Below are 19754 nucleotides of genomic sequence, written 5' to 3'. Positions count from 1 at the left end.
TTTAAACACAGATTAAACATACAGTCACACCTATGACACTTCACAAAACACATCAAACAATCATGACAATACATATCACATCATATCCTCTGGATTCAGATCTCAGTTAGCAGCACACTGATCTTGGTTTAGCAACAGGATAGACTGGTGTATAAAATAATTCTTCTAAATCACCTATTAGAGGGCAGAAGTTGGTATTTGCCATTTAAAACATAAGAGGAGTCAGAAGAGGTCTGAGCATGCTCTTATTGTGAGCTACTTGAAAGGAGTGTGCCACAGATTGGTCAACAATCTTCACACAAATTCTTAAAAAATCCCCGGTCACATTTGACAGCTGCATGGGAGGTGAAATGACCTTAGTGATAGCAGGAAACTGGGATGCTGGGAGTCGTCCCTGTTTCAGCTTGTTTTCCATTCTCTGAGATCACCAGCATTCATGCCTCTTCCTTTTCCAAACACTGTTTTTCCACGGTTGTGTGCAGCACCACACCCGTTCTTACAAATTTTGTATCATCCCTGTCAGATATCCTCAAAATAACTGGAGTTAAACATTTTCCACATGACAACAGCAATACATTAATCAAGACCTGCTGGGCCTCCATAAGTCCAAATCCTGTTTGTGAAGGAAGGACAGGAACTCCGTGGAAACATATCTGTTCTTCCTCTTTGTCTCTTTATACTAATCTGGGGATTCAATCTGTGCTTACATGACACATTTTCAAAGATGATGAAGACATTAATGTTAAACTTTTGAGAGGTTAACAAGACTTATCTAACATGTGATACTTTTATGCTTTAAGTGATGCGCTGTATAAATAGTCAATGAAATCACCATGAAGTGGCTGTAACAACATATCAAGATAGAGGTGTTTTTTTGTCGTTGGTTTTTTTGTTCATATACAAATGAACCCCATCATATAAAGCCTGTATAAAAACGTCTATTCAAAGAATTGTAACCCTTCCCATTAAGCATTTGTACACACAAATACACATTAATTAAATGTACAGTAATACAGTAAAACTACTATACTAATACTGTTGGAGAAATCTTGTGCTTGATCAATATCTGCCTAATAACACTTTGATGCAGAATAGAGATGAAAGAACTCCACAGGCTCCAAGTGATTCTTACTTGAATATATGAAGTTTATTGAAAACAAATATCTTACGTCAGGGAAGCCTTTGGCACAATGTAAACATGGATAGTTACAGTCTCACCAACAAATTAAAGGATTAAAGGAAATTGTCAGTTCATATAGTACAGCACAGATCATGTAACCTGAGAGGAGGGAACAATCTGGCACACAGGATCAGAGCGACCTCTAATTGTAAATAACGAAGATAGCTTTGTTACTCATCCAAGGTTACCACCTTATCTCATATTCTGGCACCCAGAGCATAAAACATCTTTTGTGAGAGACCATGAATGTCAGAGAGACATAAAATCATTATGGCAGGACATTTATTAGAACATTCTTTTATGAACATATATCCATATAATGAAGATCATTTCTTTCACAAATACTATACTAAGATATTGCTGCAGGAACACTAGATGAAGCTACAAGTGAGCTGGAGAATTTATCTGACAAAAATGAGCGGAACCGCAGCACGCAGGCCCAGATAATCAAAATATTTTAATCATTAAAATAACACACACACGAAAAAATGTGCACAACATTGTAATTAATGCTTGATTCTCCTCTTAGGCGTGTTTCAAGCTTGCCTGTGAGCATAATACACTCCCTATAAATTATTTTGGTGTGTCTTTTTCATGGATTGTCTTCAGTAATGGCCAAAAACACATAAATAATTGAGCAATGTAAATACTGAGACACCCTACTCCTTATAGAAGCGTTTGCCAGTAGCAGATACAAACTTAATTTGAACAGAGTTTCGACGAAACTAAAGTTGTTTACGTGACGCCCACATGAGCTATGTGTCTTAGCATGTCTTGTTGCTCTATCGTGAGTTTAAAGATCATTGAAAGACAAACAAAACTTCAGGCACTCACTTGTGGAACAGGAACAAAAAACACTAGGATTAAGTTAAAAAGCCTTTATTCAAAACAGGGTACGGAAGGTTATATACCCTGAAGACCTTTGAAGTCAAAAATGGTCAGTTTTAATTGTAGCCATGTTTTGAATAAAGGCTTTTTAACTTAATCCTAGTGTTTTTGTTCCTGCTCCACACATGAATGCCTGAAGTTTTGCTTTTCCTTCCATGTGATGACCCTTTTCTTCAAGAGCGCCAAGTTTTTCTTGAGTTTTATACGATAAAGACAGTCCTCGATCACACTGCTACCTCTTTTTTCACAAGTTTGAAGGTCATATACTATATATACACTCATACTTATTGGGAAGTTAACTTGAAGTGACACTGAGTTGGATAAATTGAAAATTAATCTGTCGTTCTCTTTTAGGAAGTTTTAAGTTAAATACAGTGTGTAGCTGGCTCCCATTAAATTAATTCACATTACAATCCCATGATCTTTTTACTGTGTTAGGGCACGTAGAGTGGGAAATCTACCCGTCAAGCCCTGCGTGAGACAATCCAGTTCATCCTGTTCCAGACACATGGCCAAGCACAGATCTCACCACAGAGGAAGTGATGCAATTTTACATGAGGTAAACAAACACACACACGTACGCAGATAGTATAAGTAATGTTTTTGTAGTACTGCAGAGTCAGCAAGGTAGCCTGAGTGGGAACAATACTGGGGCAAACATAGCTTTGTTTGTGATTCCTGTGTCTTTACTGAATCACTTATATGCCTACACATAATGTGCTAAGTGTGGTGAGAGTGGTTATGGGACAACAGACTTGGCTGTGGGAAAAAAAGAATGAAAAAGGGAATAAACACTTGTTGGTAACAGACTTGACACTCCTCTTTGACTCCTCTCGAACTTCTCCTTCTCGTCAGTGGGGCGGATGGAGATCTTTAAGCTTAAGACAAACAAGACATAAATGGTTCCCACTGAGGCCTCTTCATTAGACCAGAAACAGATGTGTGAATACCTTACCGTTAGCGTAGCAGTGATCTCACAGTAAATGTTTACATGCTCTTAATAGCGCTGCTCTAAATGTAAGCCCATTAAACAATATGGACTGTTGGTTTTACTTGAGTAGCTTACTCTCATTTTTACTTTTATAATGCAGGCTTTTATATCACACAACTGATACTGACATGTATGATCTGAACAAAATGATTATATCAGCAACATTAGCAAGATTTCACTTTTGACTGTATAGAGTGGTTCTAATTTTCATTAACCTAACCATAGCTGTCAGTTCAGAGCTAGCCTTTGTAACTTTGTTTAACAATGGCCACTTGTTCACACAGAATAATGACAAATGTAACAGTAACACAAGTAATGAAGGGTTAAAAAGTCAACCAACTGACCAATTAAGATCTGCTATACAGCAGTACTTATCTCAAACTTGTTGACATTAGCCACCATAAGTTAATGGTTACATCAGACCGAGGCTGTGGCAACAAAACCCAGAGTATATTGAATGGAGCAAGGGTGCGTTTTAATGCTTTACCTTTTGATTTGTAGGAGAATTGAATGTGCTATATTTTCTCTCAAAAGTATCAAAAGTATCCTGTTTCTATTCCTACAGTACTTCTAAATCATCACGTATACAATGATCAAACTATCAGCCCTCCTCCCACATCTGCTGAGGTTAAGTGGAAAGTCTGAATCTAACGGTGTGGAAACCAGATACCAGTCACACATACCACATCATAGAGAACCAGCCATGCCAAGTCAGAGCAGTGCTGGGTGGAATTAGAAATTGATGATTTTATGTCACGCTCAATTTAGGCACTCCCTATGACTCACTCTCACTGACGTGGAAGATCATGTAAGTGTTTTACGAATGGTTATGTTCCTCTTTGCTGTTGATATGGCAACACACCCTACTATAAATATATATTCTTAACAGTTCACCAGTTTGGCTGCTTGCAGACACCAGTGATCAAAATAAGGTCATGAGATTTCTCTCCATTTCAAGGCTAGCCATTCAGTATTTTAAGCTTTTACAATTTATAAGCTTTGACTTAGCAAGCTGTTTGAGAAGGTCAGCAGGCAGTGTAGAGTCATTAGAAAGCCGTGGTGGATGACACTACTTAGCATCTAACCCTGTTTTGGGCACTGTTGCTCTCTTGTAAGAAAAACAATATATAAGAGGAGGATTTGAGAAGCTATAAGGAGACTGGTGAGAAAGTGGTTCAAGAGTGTCAAATGAGGCTTTAAGTGTGACTGCCCATCTGTAAGTCATTGCTCTAACAGTAGAAAGGCAAAATCAAAATAACTGAAATAGAAGCAGAGCATGACTCGGCTGGTGCAGTGACTATCACTGCTCGTTTTATTAGGTCATTTCTACATATTTCTATGATTAAAGAGAATTAGTCTCCATAAAAACATAAAACAAATGAAGGCTGGCATTGGCGTTGATTGTAGGTGGTTTGTTCACACAATGCAAACACACTTAAATATGGATGGACTTACAATAGATGTATTATATTTTATTCATTTATTTATTACAAACAAAGCACATTTCAATCAGTGCAATAATTTCCTTTACTGCGAGGGTATACAAAAGCAGACTGCATTAATACTGCATGGCCAGGTGCACGTACCTAAGCAGACAGACGCAGAATTAAACAGAATAGCTTAGAGGGAAAACCCAAACAAAACAAAACTAGGACAGTAACAACAAATAATTATAGCAAACTCTAGTTAGTCACACTGGAATCTGCCTTTATTTAACTCCAACCTATATCCAGCTTACACAATTTTGAAAAGGATATTAAATAGATGAATAACATGCAGCATGAAAAATGGTTTTAAAATCAGAGCGATATCCATATGACGGTGAAGTTTAGTCTCATTCTAGAGTCACAATTCTAAACACTAAAATGAATCTTTATGTATTAGAACTAGACTACAAAGATTCATAATCACTTCTCCTATTAACCTCCAGTTAACCTTGACAGTGAGGGTTAATCATTCATGAATTTTAATTAAGAATTTTCACTCAGTTATTCAAAAAGACAGCTGTGTTAATGTGAATGTCAACCATACAACACGTGAAGGGTAACAAGGTTGACACTTATGGGCTTGATGTTTTAGGCTAATATCGGGCCTTATTCTCTGTCCTTTCTCCATGTGATGTAGCATGAGAGCATCAGGCAGCCGTGTATTAAAGGATTACATGCTATAATTAAATTTAATTTAAAGCTCAAAAACTCAAAAGCATTGCTTTTTGAACTCTGGTGTGGGAGAAGTGACAGGTTATAATTAGAAATTGTTCAGACAACTTACTTGATGTGAGACTTCTGACTCTTAAAAATTGACTGAGGTGGCATGGTTAATAACTAAAGGGTGCAAAAACATCATCATTAATCATTAATATATTAATCACAAAGAACCTATTTGTTACGTGTGAATAAAACTTTCCAGTAACATTGTTAGGACCGAAATGGTTTCATATGAATTAAGCTTAATAAACAAAACACTGCTCAACCTCAAGTGAAACACTTTATTCATAGATATTACATCATATAGCCATGAACAATGTATGTTAATTTAACTGTAATCTCACATTTTGCACTATTTCTATATTTAAGTCTATGAAAAAAACTTGCATAACTTTGACAACTACACTGGGCTGATACCATAACCTCTGGACTGCTGAAGTATTTAACTAAATAATCTCCTTATCATCTGTTGCTGAAAGAAAAGTAAAGGAAAATATTATCGTGGCTGGAATTTGCATCAACATCAACAGCAAAAGAAAAAAAAACAAGTCTTAAAAAAGCAAACATCAGAACAAAGAAATCAATTCCATGGAATAAAGATCTGTTTTGTTCCAGAGCTTTTTTGGCCATGTACCTGATAAGGGACATCCAGTAAGGCCTTTGCTGCTGCAAGGTTTCCAAATAACTTGGCAGCCTTGGATGATGGTATGTATAGTAGCACAATACTGCCATCTTCTGGTAGGAGGAAGTGCATCATGAAGCTGCTGACAAAATCTTTTGTTGATAGTCCCTCCACATTGTAACCGATTTCAAATGGTGCTAGACATGATGGAAACTCTGAACACCAGAGGAAAACGGTCAGCCTTGGTTAGAGGGGGGGGGGGGGGGGGGGGTTAGGAGGCTGGACTCATCCGAGACTTTTCCTTTTTTCACTGGAACGTATGCTGTGTAGCCATATTGCCGTCATCAGTGTATATCTTGTTTTTTTAACATACCTAAATTGATTCATTTGACTGAAGGTATCATAAATATGGAAAACGGAAGCATACAACGCCACCAAACTGCAGTTGTAAACCTTTGACCGCAGTCATCATCCCTGAAGTCTGTTCCTGCTCAAGAACACCGATTTCAAATGGTGCTAGATAGGATTTTATACTCTAAAACACCATCTGAAACCAGTTCCCTGGGGAGGATGCGTTTATGAAAATCCTTGGTCTGAAACTATGCCCCCATCTGCAGTAAAAAAAAAAATTCTTGTCATCCCTTTCGGAAAGTACCTTTTATTGTTGATTTGCATGTTAGTGTCACAGTTTACTGAGACTCAATAAACTGTGACATTATGAAAATAGGCAGTGAAATTAATTAACATGTGGAATGCATTTTCCCAACTTAATTATTCTTAATGCAATTATTAAAAGTGGCCAATCAGTAGGTGCATTTGATTGTTTAAAGGAATATAATTAATACAATTTTAATTTAGTGTTTGGCAGGTGCTCTTCCCCTCAGTGACTTCAGAAACTGCTTAGTATAGTTGCGTCTTTGCTTTGTAATGATGGACAAGTTTTAGAGGACGCAGGCTGTAGTCCTTATAGATCCATTATCTGCAAGAATCCTATTTAAATGAAAACAAAAAAAGACTGCCATGAGAAAAAAAAAGGATGGTAATAGCATGTAGTCCTGGATAAAAAAAAAAGTTCTAATCCCAATAAAACAGGAAAATACTATGTGGCTACTTATTTTGTATAAATATTTTTGCTCTGAATGAACTTAGAGAGGAAAATTAATTCCAACTCTTTGAAGTGCAGATCTGTTCATCTCATGCCCGTTTCACAGAGAAAAGTCTGATTTCTGACCTCTGCAGTTTGTTTGGATCGCTGCCTTCCAGTTAGGCGTGGTGTTGAAATTACATAAAAGAATGTTTGATAACCATCATTTCAACTTTTGCTTATTTAACTGGAAACAGTAAAAATACCTGTTTTATCGTACACGCTGTGAAGAGAAATCTTTGCGCAAACTAAATTCGACTGAATACAAAAACTGATACGTGCAACAAACGTAGCATATGTTAGCCTATAGATTGATAAGTTTGAGATATTTTCCAAGGCCCATGTGTTAGTTATTACGCTCTTAAAACCTGGAGTTATAGCTCTTTCCAAAGTGGGAGAGACTGACAGAGAAATGACCAGAAACTTAGAAAGTTGCAGATGCAGACTCTTTGCTGGCACGGAGAGCAAAGAGAAGAACCACTGAGTCATGGCCAGCAACTCTAAGAATGACACATCTCATCTCTTTGCATTAGAAGTGCATCAAGTGGCCAAAACTCGGACACAGCAGCAGACTGGCACCAGAGATGAACCCCAACAAAAACTGTCGATGAATCATACTGTGGAAAAATAGATCTCCGCAGCTCCCTGTAGACTTCTTTGCAATGCACAATAGGATACTGTGTCCTCTCTTGGGTCTGCCTCAGGCATCCAGTCCTGCTCCCGGTCCAAATGGGTTTGACTGTGGTGCAAGATAGAAAAAACAGGTCCTGGAATAGGTGAGGATACATTACTATGAACCCATGTTGTCCATCCTTATGCGGCATGCAGTACAGTGCTTTCTGTCACTATTACCGTGTCTGTTTTCTGTTGAAATGAAAGCAGAATACTGAGACAATTAATATGGAAAAACTCACTGGATTCTATTTGTAGGTCTTGCATTAAAAGGCTGCCATTATCCTGCTTTGTCAGTGTCTCAGACGTTGTTGTCCTGTTGATGCGAAAAGGTGACGTAGCAACTAATCCAAAACCTTCATGTGTATTTCGGGGACAATTTCCCTGTCTGTCACTCCCTAATCCTCTTCACTGCTAGTTTAGTTTCTTGGCTTCAACAGCAGCTGTACTGTTTGCGTATATTTTGATATTGAAATGTAGTCTTAAAACGGTGGCCATTATTGTTGCACAGACGTGGACTTCGACCGGCAACAAAAGCTTAAAATATTCACTTGCAGTATTTACATGAATACCGTGTCAGCTTCGAGAGTAACTCAGGCAGACAGTGTAGTCTGAAGGCCACAACACAGCTTTCATCTGTCTTTTCCTTGTTTTGCTATTCTGACTCCTCCCATGTAACACTGCTATGAGAATACTATGTGAACTCTGTATCTACCTCTCTTTTGCTCTCCTGCTCTTCTTACTATGAGCTCTTTTTGCTGTCTATTGTGTGCAGTGGCTGCTTTCGGCATCGGAGCACTTTTTTCTGCCCAGTCACCTGACCATCTATTGCTTGTTAAAGGCGCATCAGCCCCTTTAAAAACCAAAACAAAAGTGAATTACGCAACTACTGGTTTATTTTAAAGCCTTTCTCTTTCAAACTGTTTGCATTGTCTGACAACAAATTGCAGACAGGGCACAGATGCTACAAAAAAAAACAAAAAAACGTTAAGGGAAAGTCACCAACATTAACAATGATTCACTCTAAAACAAATTAAATGATTAAATCTTTCTGATTTAGGAGAATGCTAATATAATATATCCCTTTGGTTTACAAAAAGAGATCAATTCCTCCCACTATGCATCAGGCAACGCAGACTATTAGCGGCTAAATTGTGTCACAGGGAGAGCCACTGGGTTGGGTCACATTAGAGCAGGTGACGTAAAATGAACCCTGAATGCTTGTATGTGTGTGACATTGTGTGTGCGTGTGTGTAACAGTGGGAGGGGGTGGAGGGAGGGTGGGGTTGTGTGCATGCGTGCACGTGTAAACAGGGTAGGTGCTTAATCCTCTTACAGATTAGAGGTCCTAATTTATCAGGAGTGAGAGGGGCAAACTCATCGAGGTAATGTGTTTTTAAACCACCTCTAAACATTTATGCAATCATGGAAAAATACTGAATATTTTGACTCAAAATTCTATATTGTTTACATTATATATAATCGTATAATATGTAACTATATATATAAACAATATGCTGGGATAGACTGTATGTAAATATATATATGGGTGCCTCCATAACTTTCCTGTCTCTCAACAGTTGAAGTTGTTATTAATATATTTTCATCAATTCAATGGAATTACAAAGGAGTCACATGATACTAGAGTAGACCAATCAAAGCTATTGCGTAGACTTTGTAAAAAATGTCTTAATAGGAGCGATTGTATTTGGATAGTGTAATAAGTTGGATCTCCTTCTACATTGCGCCACCATCTAAACAACAAATTGCGAAACGTTTGGGGACACGAGAGCCTCAACAGGCTCAGATGAGCCCGATATTTTGTTTGTTCTATCTACTGCACGATGGGTGAAAATAGATGGGAAGGCCACAGACGGAAGAGCTGATTTACACTTTGTCACACTCTTCTGGCTCCCACTCTGCCTGTTGGGAAATATCAGATGTCTTGCTCAAAGCAGAAGTGACTTTATGAGTTGAATAAGTAGAGATAAAAAAGAATACATAAAGATTTGAAATACGTCTGACGGGGTGTCTTCATAAAAGCAAATCAAGTTTCAAGAAAGACAGATTAAACCTGGCTGGTATCCCTATTTGATTAGCCTTAATTTAGTGACAAAAACACTAAAGCAACAACAAGCTATCTCACTATTTCACTCTCCTACGCACTTCTGCATATATCTTTAAGAACTGTTTACGAAAGTACGCACGTACCTCTGCAAAGAGAAAAAATCAAGGCCGTCATTACTGACAGTTACAAGAGGTTGCTTCTGGGAGTCAGCACAGTAGCTTACAGTAGAGCGTTTTTATGTCCCCTTTGCAGCATGTTAGGTGTCTAGCTGCTAATGATACCTGCAAATGAATGCTGCCTTACACTTGTCTATTAATACATCATCATCTAGCGAGGCCAGCAGTGCTCCGAGTTTAATTTTAGCACTGTCATCTCTCGGCTCTGTGCCACCTCCTATTCTATAATCTCTGTGTAGGAGGGATCTGTTTTAAAAGGCAGTGGGTCGCTCACCGTTTTTTTTTTTCTGAAGGTTTATGTGGGCTACAGGTGATGCTGCCCCCCCTACTGTAAACACATCCATCAGTAGATTCACATAGCCTCTCCTCTGGAGTCTTTTAACAGTGCCTGTTTGCTGCATCTCGTTTTGGCCTGGCAACATCTGCTGAATTGCATTTGCTCCAGCTGAAAAAGCAGAGATTGTTTTGTTTTTTTTTAGTACTCAGTAACGGCATCATTGTGAAATTTATCAGAGAAATTGAATAAAACTAGGTGAATGCTAGCGCTTCGTATTTAGCCCGCTTGTACTGGGCTCCTCTGTTTGTTTGACTTGAGAGGCAGTGCCCCTCCCCGAAAGAATAGCAAAATAACTATTGAGGTCACGTTTCCTTGTCTGTGAAAGTGGGTCATTTGTTGTACCGGTCAGCTTCGGAAGACGTGGTAAACATTACGACTGCAAAGGACATGATATTCACAGTCAGTAAAAACATTTGATGAGCTTTGGCAGCCCTAACCGTCTGACATAAAGTTTATTATTGGTGTATATTTGCATAATACTGCAAATAAACATGAGGGATGTTCTGCTGTAAGGCCAGCCCTGACACTCTTTCTATGATCAGGTTGTGCTTCCTCCTGTGACCTTTACCTGTTTGTTTCGAAACGACTACAATCACATTCCCTCGGGAGTCAAGTTTCTATTCAGTACACATAATTAAAGTTCTAAAGCTCCCCTTCCCTCCCCTCCCTCTCTCTCTGTCTCTCTCTCTTTCCATTTCCTTGCCAGTAGTTTAGCAACTCGTGAGGCCTTCTGCTGATTCACCCATTGACCAAACAAATCCACCTGACAGGAAGGAGTTCGGTACTGCCTGTGCGGCTCATTTTCACCTCACGAGCTCTGAGAGGTGAGGACGCTCTTCATCTCCTGTCCCTCTGACAGGTGAGCAACAGGAGGCACCACACCCTCTTTTACTTGAGTCATTGGGAACGTACGAGAGGCCTGTGGTCTCAGTGTCAACAACAACGGTGTCATCGCATGAGGTGCGTCAGTAAGCTGTTGTTCTCTGGCAGGTGTGCATTACAAGCTCTAGCATAGGGAGACAAATGTGTTAAATGGCTCTCTAATGGCCCAGTTTTAAGAAATACAAAACAACAACTCCGACTAAACACATTATTTTTGTTTATGGCATCAATACTTAATGGATCGAGATAAAAATTGTTTCAATAAGATCAAAAGTAAAAACCTGTGAGTGTTCAGGGGAGATGGGGGACACCTGTATGTCAACATCCCTTTACAGCAGATGATACAGCCCAAGAATTATACTCAATAGCACCCCCTGTGTTTGGGAAATGTAGCTTGTTTTCATCATATCAAGTGCGCACTAAGAAGCCAGATTACTATTAAGGACATCCTGGGATCTCTGTGACGCAGCAAATGTTGTTTGACACCTGAAACACAACACAAGCTGCGTCACCATTGTGTTACTCGCTTAAAGCTGAAGTTTTTATTTCCTTAGAAATTACGCAAACAATAGAGCAGCCATATATGTCTAGCGTGGGCATGTTTAAAAGTTCCTTTATCTGTTTTATATAAAAAAGTGACAGTTAATTCTCATAACTTTTGAAAAAAGACCACGGGGCCACGAGGTGTTAAATGATCGTGCCAATATGAACTGCGTAACATCGTCCTCTCCCACAACAGGATTACGCACTATCCATCTCTTGCGCAGCATCCTATTCGGAGCTCTTCCTTCACACGCCATCCCCGCCGATTCCACGCTTTGTTTACATCTCCGTTTTATCATTAAAAAGGACATAAATCAAGTTTCCGACCGAGCACAACTACGCTGTCATGCCGTCGCAGCATGTTTCCACCATCGCAGCGGAAATTCCCACTGGATTGTGGCTTGTCGGTGCTTCTCGCTGACGCAGTTTAATTTACCTGTTGTCATGTCGATGATGAAACACTCGTGATTTTAAAAAGTGTTTACGACCCTTTTCCTCAACGAGCCCCCGCTTGATTATTTGACTGCGTATACAGGGCTTTTATTTTCATTCTTTCTTATGTTTTTACACTTTTACAACATCGCCTTTTTGCTTTTAGTATTACCTTTTCACCCAGCACTGGAGTGGTTATGAATTACATAGTGGTATTCTCTACGTAACATACGCAGCAAAATGTCACTCTCGACCCATAATAACATAAATAACTTACGTGTTTATCCCAAGCCTGTTTTCCTCCAGTGCAGCAGGAGTCTCATCTGTTCTCCGGCCGGTGCCGCTCAGACATGGTTCTCTGTGAATGGTCAGTCCTCCAGATTCCCCTTTCAGTCCTATTGTTGCTATTATAAATCTCGGTGCGCACGTTTATCACAGTGTATCCCCCTAACGATTTTCCATAGCGCAACACGGGAACCCCGCCCCTGACACTCCCCCGGCTGCTGGTTGGCTGAGCGGCTGGAGAGTCTTCCCTCATAGTCAGAATCACATGTGGTTGACGCATGTTTACAAACATCGGTGAAATCACATGGTAATGGGCGCCGTTTTACCGTAAACTACCTCCCTTTGACGCAGCTTCCAGATGTCGTGCCGAGAGCTCATTATTCTTTTTTTTTTTTTAATAATGAAAAAAATTAAATAAACATTTCTGTTTACAAGGACACAAACAATGTATACCACAGCATGTCAATGACCATCCATATAGGACACATAATACTATATGGAACTGCAGACTCACTGTGTAGGCCAGTGGGTCCCAATCTGGGGGGGGGGGGGGGGGGTTCATGATAAAGATATGGTCTGAAGATAAATCTCAGCTGTCGCCTGATCATCATCATCCATAATTTTAGCTTTTTTTTTCTTGTGAAATTCTGGATAATTTGGCCTCTGCTGGTCTTTACAAATCCTTCAAATAAGACAAATCCGAGAGGGGAAAATCCCTCTTGGATTTGTCTGGACGCTCACCTTTTTAAATGGGTCACAAGCCAAATTGGTTGAGAACAGCTGTCCTTTCTAACAATTAATTGTGAGATTTTATTGAATATAGGTTATAATAATTAAAGACATTTTTCCTACAAATACAAAAATCTGTTTTTGATACTTTAATACTGACCTCCTGTCATAATTGGGTGTCATAATATCCACGTTATATCCTAAGATAGGGACTTTTATGGCTTATTTGTCTTATTTGTCTTATATAATAAGTCAAAATGATTACTTATCTGATGTAAGGGTACGTGTCAAATGTTGTGATATCCAGCAATTTGTGGGGTGACAAGACAAAAAATAATGTAATACTGTTTTTCTTACAATAGATGGCGGTGTAACACTCTAAATAGGTTAGTGGCGGCTTTATGCTTTTTAAATGTACTTCGGGGTCACCATATTCCGATATTGGATAGGCTATAATGTGTCTGAAGTGACATAGACGTCGCAATATAGATGTTATGACTTAGTGGAGTGGGTCCCAACCTGGGGGGTCAGCACATCGATAGGCCAAAGGGTCCAAAGATAAATCTAAGCTGTTGCTTGATGATTATAAGAAGGAAGGAAATGCAGAAAAATAAAAGGTTAGGAACATCTGTCCTTTATAGCAATAAATTGTGGGGTTTTATCAGATACCAGTCACAAATAATAAAACAGGAATTTTGCTACAAAAAGTCATTTTTAATACTTTAATACTGTCCTGCCCTAGCCTGTGGTAATCTTTGGTAGTCATAATATCCACATTAAATTAGTTATATAAGATGGCCTTATTTGTCTAGTATCTTTATTAAGTCAAAATGAGTCAAAACTATTTTTTGTATGGGTCCATGTCCGTGTGATCCAGCAATTTATGAGGTGACAAGACAAAAAAAAAAAATATTGCAATGCTGTTTTTCTTACAATAGATGGCAATGTAACACTCTAAATAAGTTAATGGGGGCTTAATGCTTTTCGAATGGGTGGAAGAAGTATTCAGATCCTTTACTTTCTTACCAATACAGCAATATAAAAATACCCCATTACAAGTAAAAGTCCTGCATGAAAAATCCTACTGAAGTAAAGTATCAGCAGCAAAATGTAGTTAAAGTATTGAAGTAAAAGTAGTGGTTTGGTCCCTCTGACTGATATATTATTATATATGACATCATTAGATTATTAATAGTGTGTAAGCGTCATGTCACTGTTGTAGCTGCTGGATGTGGGGCTAGTTTGAACTACTTTATATACAATTAGCTACTTTAGTCCAGTGGTTCCCAACCTTGGAGCCAGACCCCTAACGGTTCGCCAGATAAATCTGAGGGGTCGTGAGATGATTAATGGGAGAGGAAAGAAGAAAAAACAAAGTTGTGATACACAATTTTGTTTTAAGTTTTTGAAATTTTTCTCTAATCTTTGATTTTTGGTGAAATATTTGAACATTTATTGAAATGAAACCATGTGAGAAGTTTAGAGGGAAAAATCACTATTTGGTGGAGCTGTTAACAACTCATGGACATCTCAAATGTGACCCTGACTACGCACTGCTTTCTGTAAGACGTCTAAAACTAAAAAGGTTGGAAATCACTGGCTTCATCTTTAACAATGTGTTGTATTTTAAAAACTTGTTATGTTATCCATTGTGTCAAATCTTCATCTGAAAAGTAACTTAAGCTGTCAAATAAATGTAGTGGAGTGAAAGTATAAAGTAGCATAAAGTGGAAACACTAAAGTACAAGTACCTCAAAATTTTACTTAGTACAGTACTTGAGTAAATGTACTTCATTACTTTCCATCACTGGGTATGATCACACTATATGGGTATGCTATATCCCCTCATAATACCTCATAATGTAGATTCTATATGATTTTTGCAGACTCAATGGTGAGTCGTAAGTGACTTAAAAATACTGCCTTTTCCCTTTACAAGACCAAAACCACGACCAACCAGCTGTTTGATTAGAAGGCACAAACTGTCCTGCACAGGGCCCTCACCATATGCTGCCTGAAGTCAAAAAACCACTCAAAAACACTTCTGAGAATAAACAGACACCAATATAAGAAATAGGCTACTAAAAGTAGGCCTAATGGGCTGCATAATACTTTTAATACTCTGTTCTAAAACAATGTATGTTCTAATTTTGACTCTGATATTGGTCATAAAAGCCATAAAACCAGTATTACGTCATATGTACAAGCCCATTTACCTCACTGAGTGTTATTTACGGTAACTGATGTGACTCACGAACGCTCACGAATCCACTTCTCTGTTCCTTACGGTAATTGGCAACTTACGTCATGTAATCACGCTTTGGCATTGTATCACCTGTCTGAGACCATGCAAAGTAAAAACAGAGTGTCCCCGACATAGTCAAACTTTCATCAAGTAAGTAATTGATCCGGTGCCTCGTGGATTGTGTAGTTAATAAAGCTTTAAACGCAGATCAGGAAGTATTTTGGTTTGGTTGAAATAAACCGAACACTGAAATATTCACCTTTTCTGTAGGCACCAAGCCAACATCTGTTTTAAAAGTCGCCTAGCAACAGTGTTCATGCGATATAAAGCACTTTAAAGTAATAAAGCTAATTACTGTATGCTCGACTTAATGTTAAAAACAGAACAGCCATTGGGTTCAGTTTAAATGCAGTGTTCAGCACGGTCTCTCGGGGTCAAATCGGGAATATATCAGTCCCTGTTTTTTTTATAATTGTCCCTGTTGTTATTCAACACCCTAAGGTGGAGATACGGTATTTACTGTTGTTCCTTATCAGATTCTCTACAAATTGCCTTTCACTCAGTCAAACTAAGGTTAGGTGTTAATTAATTTCTTCTCACATCAGGAGGTGGAAAGTAACATTACTTATAGCTATTTAAACACTGTATAAGGTACTTAAAATATTTACTACTACTGCACTATTTTTCAGGGGGGAAAATATTGTTTTACTTTCACTACAGTATTTGACAGCTGTGGGCTACTTGCTCGTTTGCAGAGTAAGGTTTTACATACAAAATATATGACCATCTTACGGGCTAAATTGTTAAACTATTAACAATAAGTGGCCAAAATGAGCGCCACCTTAACCAGCTACAACACTAACACTTATGTATCAGTAATATTAATCCAGTAATATAGAGTCCTACCTGAAACTGGCCATTCTGTATAATGAGTGCTTTTACAGTTGCTGCCAATACTGTACTTTTACTTGGGTAACATTTTGAATGCAGGACATATACTTGTAATAGAGTATTTTATACAGTAGTATTACCACCAATGGCCGGCTTAGGTGAAAGATCTGAATACCTCTTTGACTACTGAATGGCTAATTTTGGGAAGTTTGGGATTGAATGAGAGATGCACCTGATTATTTCCATGTCTTGTTAAGTTTGGGTTGGCTGTAGCTCAGGTGGTGGGTAGGGCATTAATCATAGGGTTGGTGGTATTTGCTTCTGTCCACATCTCAAAGTGTACTTTAGCAAGGCACTGAACCTGCAATGTATGTGTGTGTGTGTATGTGTAGAAAAAAAATATATGTGAGGCAAATTAATAGAGTGGTACTTGCACAAGAAATATAAACAAGTGAGAGATGTGACAAAGGAGATATATGATGTTGGTACAGTATAAAGCTTTGACATCTTACATGTTGTGATATTTGTTGTTGTAGGAATCTTCAACATCGGACTGATTTGACCTTGTTCGGAGTCATTGCTTAGCTGTTATCAGCAAACACCACACTGACCTTTGCACCCGCTCAGCTTTACAGCAAGCTGTACAGCAGCTGTATAGACACTGTTGGCCTCCAGCGCAGTGGACACACAATGGGTTTGGTAAGTGAACCGTTACAGTATAGGCTGTCAGATGGTAACAACAAGGGTTGAAAAAGGTCACATCAGCTAGAATGACAGCAATGGGTAATTTGCTATGGCTACATCAACTGCCCACACACACACAGGGAGAGTCAGGCTTTTCACACAAACATACTTGCTCTCTAGTGTATCCAAACCCAGAGTGACAGGTGACCTTGTGACCATGTGTTGTGTGACCGAATCTTTGTGGCCATCAGGAGCTCATAGTTCATTGCCTCGTTGTCCCAAAACACTTGCTGGCGTTAGCACTGGACCATTACTGACATTAACAGAAAAAACAAAAAATCTTTCCCATCACAGAGACACTTTTTTTTTTTCCTTTTAATACAAATACCCTCCAAACATTACCTTGAAAATGCTGGAAAGATGCTTTATGAGAGTAGTCCCAGATAGTATATTAAACTAAATAATTAATGTAAGGCATCATATGAGTCAACCAGTCAGCAGGATGCTTAGTATTCATAGTCTTTCTTTTTCACCTTAATTAAAGTAAAAACACACATTGGCTTTGATGAATAATATTTGCTCTCAGGATTCATAAATAAAATCATAATTGAATATTTTTGTGGAAATAAAACTACACAATAAGAAGGTTATGACCAAAAATAAAACTATTTAGTGACTTATATTTAATAATTACTAGTAACATGCATAACATGGGTTTACAGTTTGATTAAAATCACCTCACAATTGTTTCTTCACTTAGTGTGTTTGTAAAGACATAAATATATCAGTAGCAGCTTAAGCACGGCTTTGAGCACAAATCATTTTCTAATTGCTTAGGGAGATTATTAGTATTTGATTATTATTTCAACCTTTGCTGCATGTATTCATTATACTACCTTCATTACTTTTCTAATCTAGGAGCAAATACTAGCAGAGCCTCATAACCATAATCCTCTCTATCTTGCAAAGAATATGTACATATACACTTAAGCTGACATGACAGTACCTGCAGTGTGTTTCAAGTCAAGTCATACTTCAATAATTTTATGGCAGACAAAGTTGAGTTTGTCCTCACAGTCCCAACTCTTCCAGTGCTGTCCCTCCAGTGAGAGGACCCCACACTGGTGATTCCTGGTGGGGCAATCCGGCGTCTCCCCACGGCTCCAGGCCTGGTACTCTACATCATTTCCGTCCATCCACAGCCAGCTGCCAGCCAGGTAGCGCAGGCCGGTCCACACATGGTCTGTCTGGGCTTCCCTGCTAATCTGCAGGGTTTGAACCAGAACAGATTCAGAGAGCAGGCTGACCAGGTTAGAGCTCTGCTGGCGACATTGCTCCATCGCTTCCTCCCACGTCTTCTGTTCCTTCACCAAAACCAGGCTGCTCTCAAAACAGTAGAAGCAAAATTTGTTCTCACACTGCTTTGCCCTCCAGCCATTTTTGCTAAGTACCACACATTTGTTGTCTTCACTCATGTTGTGCAATGATGACCAGTTGAAGAAGGATGCATTTTCCCCTCCTGACCACTTCCAAGTATTGCCATCTTTGTAGAGACCAATCCAAGCATCCACAAGCTTTTGGTCTTCTGCGTTTGTGAAGAGCCCTTTGTCTTCCTCCTGGTTGTGGATAGAAGCCAGATCAGTGTATTGCTCTCTGCAGTATTGTCTGGCCTCTGGCCAAGTCTTTTTTATGGGGACATAAATATTCCACCCAAAAAAACAGAGGGCCACCTTGAAGAGATCTGTGAGAATAAGAAACCTAAGAGCACTTTTCTTCATGTTGAGTTGATGAGGTTCACTTCTGTGAAATTATCCCATCCTGTCAAGGCTCTTTAAGACACAAAGCAAAACAAGTCACCCAATCACAGTGCATCCCAGGCTGTTATGAAAATACACTGGAAGGCATACACAGGCTTAGTGATACAAATTGCGGGCATTCAAATGTTCACAAATAAGGGAAGTTTCCACTGAAGATAGCCTTGAATTTGTTGGCAAAATTTCATACTATACTCAACATCTCTCCTATTCATTTACCACCAAATAATGGTCAAGAACCCAGATAATAACTCTAAAATTCTGGATTTTTTTGCCATTCTGCATGTAAAATTGTTGTATCATTTATTTAATCAGGATTTTTTTATTTGGATATTCTGTACAGTACATACAGTGATGTATATATCCAGTTTACTGGATTGTAAGTGCTGCTGATACTGGCCTGGATCTGGTATTGATCAGATATGACCGATCTGCATCTGAAATACTTTGTAACAGTGGTCATAAAGTTGCAACAATACAATTCTAAAAACTTCAAATACAGTATAATTGCATTTTGTGCAAGCTACAACATTGAACTCTTAGATTGTGTGTGTTTTGTTGGGTTTGTCTGCTGTACATGAAACCCTGGAGTCACCATTACTCCACTGACTTCACTGAAGCGCTTCGCTAATGGTATGTTTTGAATACCAGATTTGCTTTTCACAATGAAAATTTAAATGACATGCTTTGTTTCTGCAGGCTATTTTCTGCTCTGCCTTAGTCAAAATATTGATTTGCATCTCAGTAGATGGCCATGACTGAAAACCTTGCATAATTACACCATGTAATCAAAGGAGAAAGAGTTTTCTTGTACCCGTATTAAATTCTATTATTCTTTCTAATATTCTTTGACATTTACTTCATATAACATTATTAATTCATGTTCAATATAGAAAGTGAAAATCAAGTCCAAGTGACTATTTTAAAACACGCTTGTTTAATTTGTCATCACCTTGGGTGGAGA

General features: G+C 38.6%; 2 long non-coding RNA genes across 4 annotated transcripts in view; one reads left to right on the top strand and one right to left on the bottom strand.

Annotated features, from left to right (window-relative positions):
- Nucleotides 1-4516: 4516 nt before the first annotated feature.
- Nucleotides 4517-12680, bottom strand: LOC137181135 (uncharacterized). Its single transcript, XR_010928119.1, has 2 exons — nt 12420-12680; nt 4517-10393 (listed from the first exon to the last, which is right to left on the bottom strand). It is a non-coding gene; the product is annotated as an uncharacterized lncRNA (long non-coding RNA).
- A 2764-nt stretch (nt 12681-15444) lies between these two features.
- The window catches only part of LOC137181141 (uncharacterized), a 113060-nt gene continuing 108750 nt past the window's right edge, over nt 15445-19754 (top strand). For all 3 annotated transcript variants that reach the window (XR_010928121.1, XR_010928123.1, XR_010928122.1), the window contains exons 1-2: nt 15445-15551; nt 16829-16991. This is a non-coding gene — a long non-coding RNA (uncharacterized lncRNA). The remainder of the gene's footprint in view (nt 15552-16828; nt 16992-19754) is intronic.

This window comes from Thunnus thynnus, chromosome 4, assembly GCF_963924715.1.
Source record: "Thunnus thynnus chromosome 4, fThuThy2.1, whole genome shotgun sequence".
Classification (NCBI taxonomy): Eukaryota; Metazoa; Chordata; class Actinopteri; order Scombriformes; family Scombridae; genus Thunnus; species Thunnus thynnus.
This window is presented reverse-complemented; position numbering and strand designations above follow the sequence as displayed.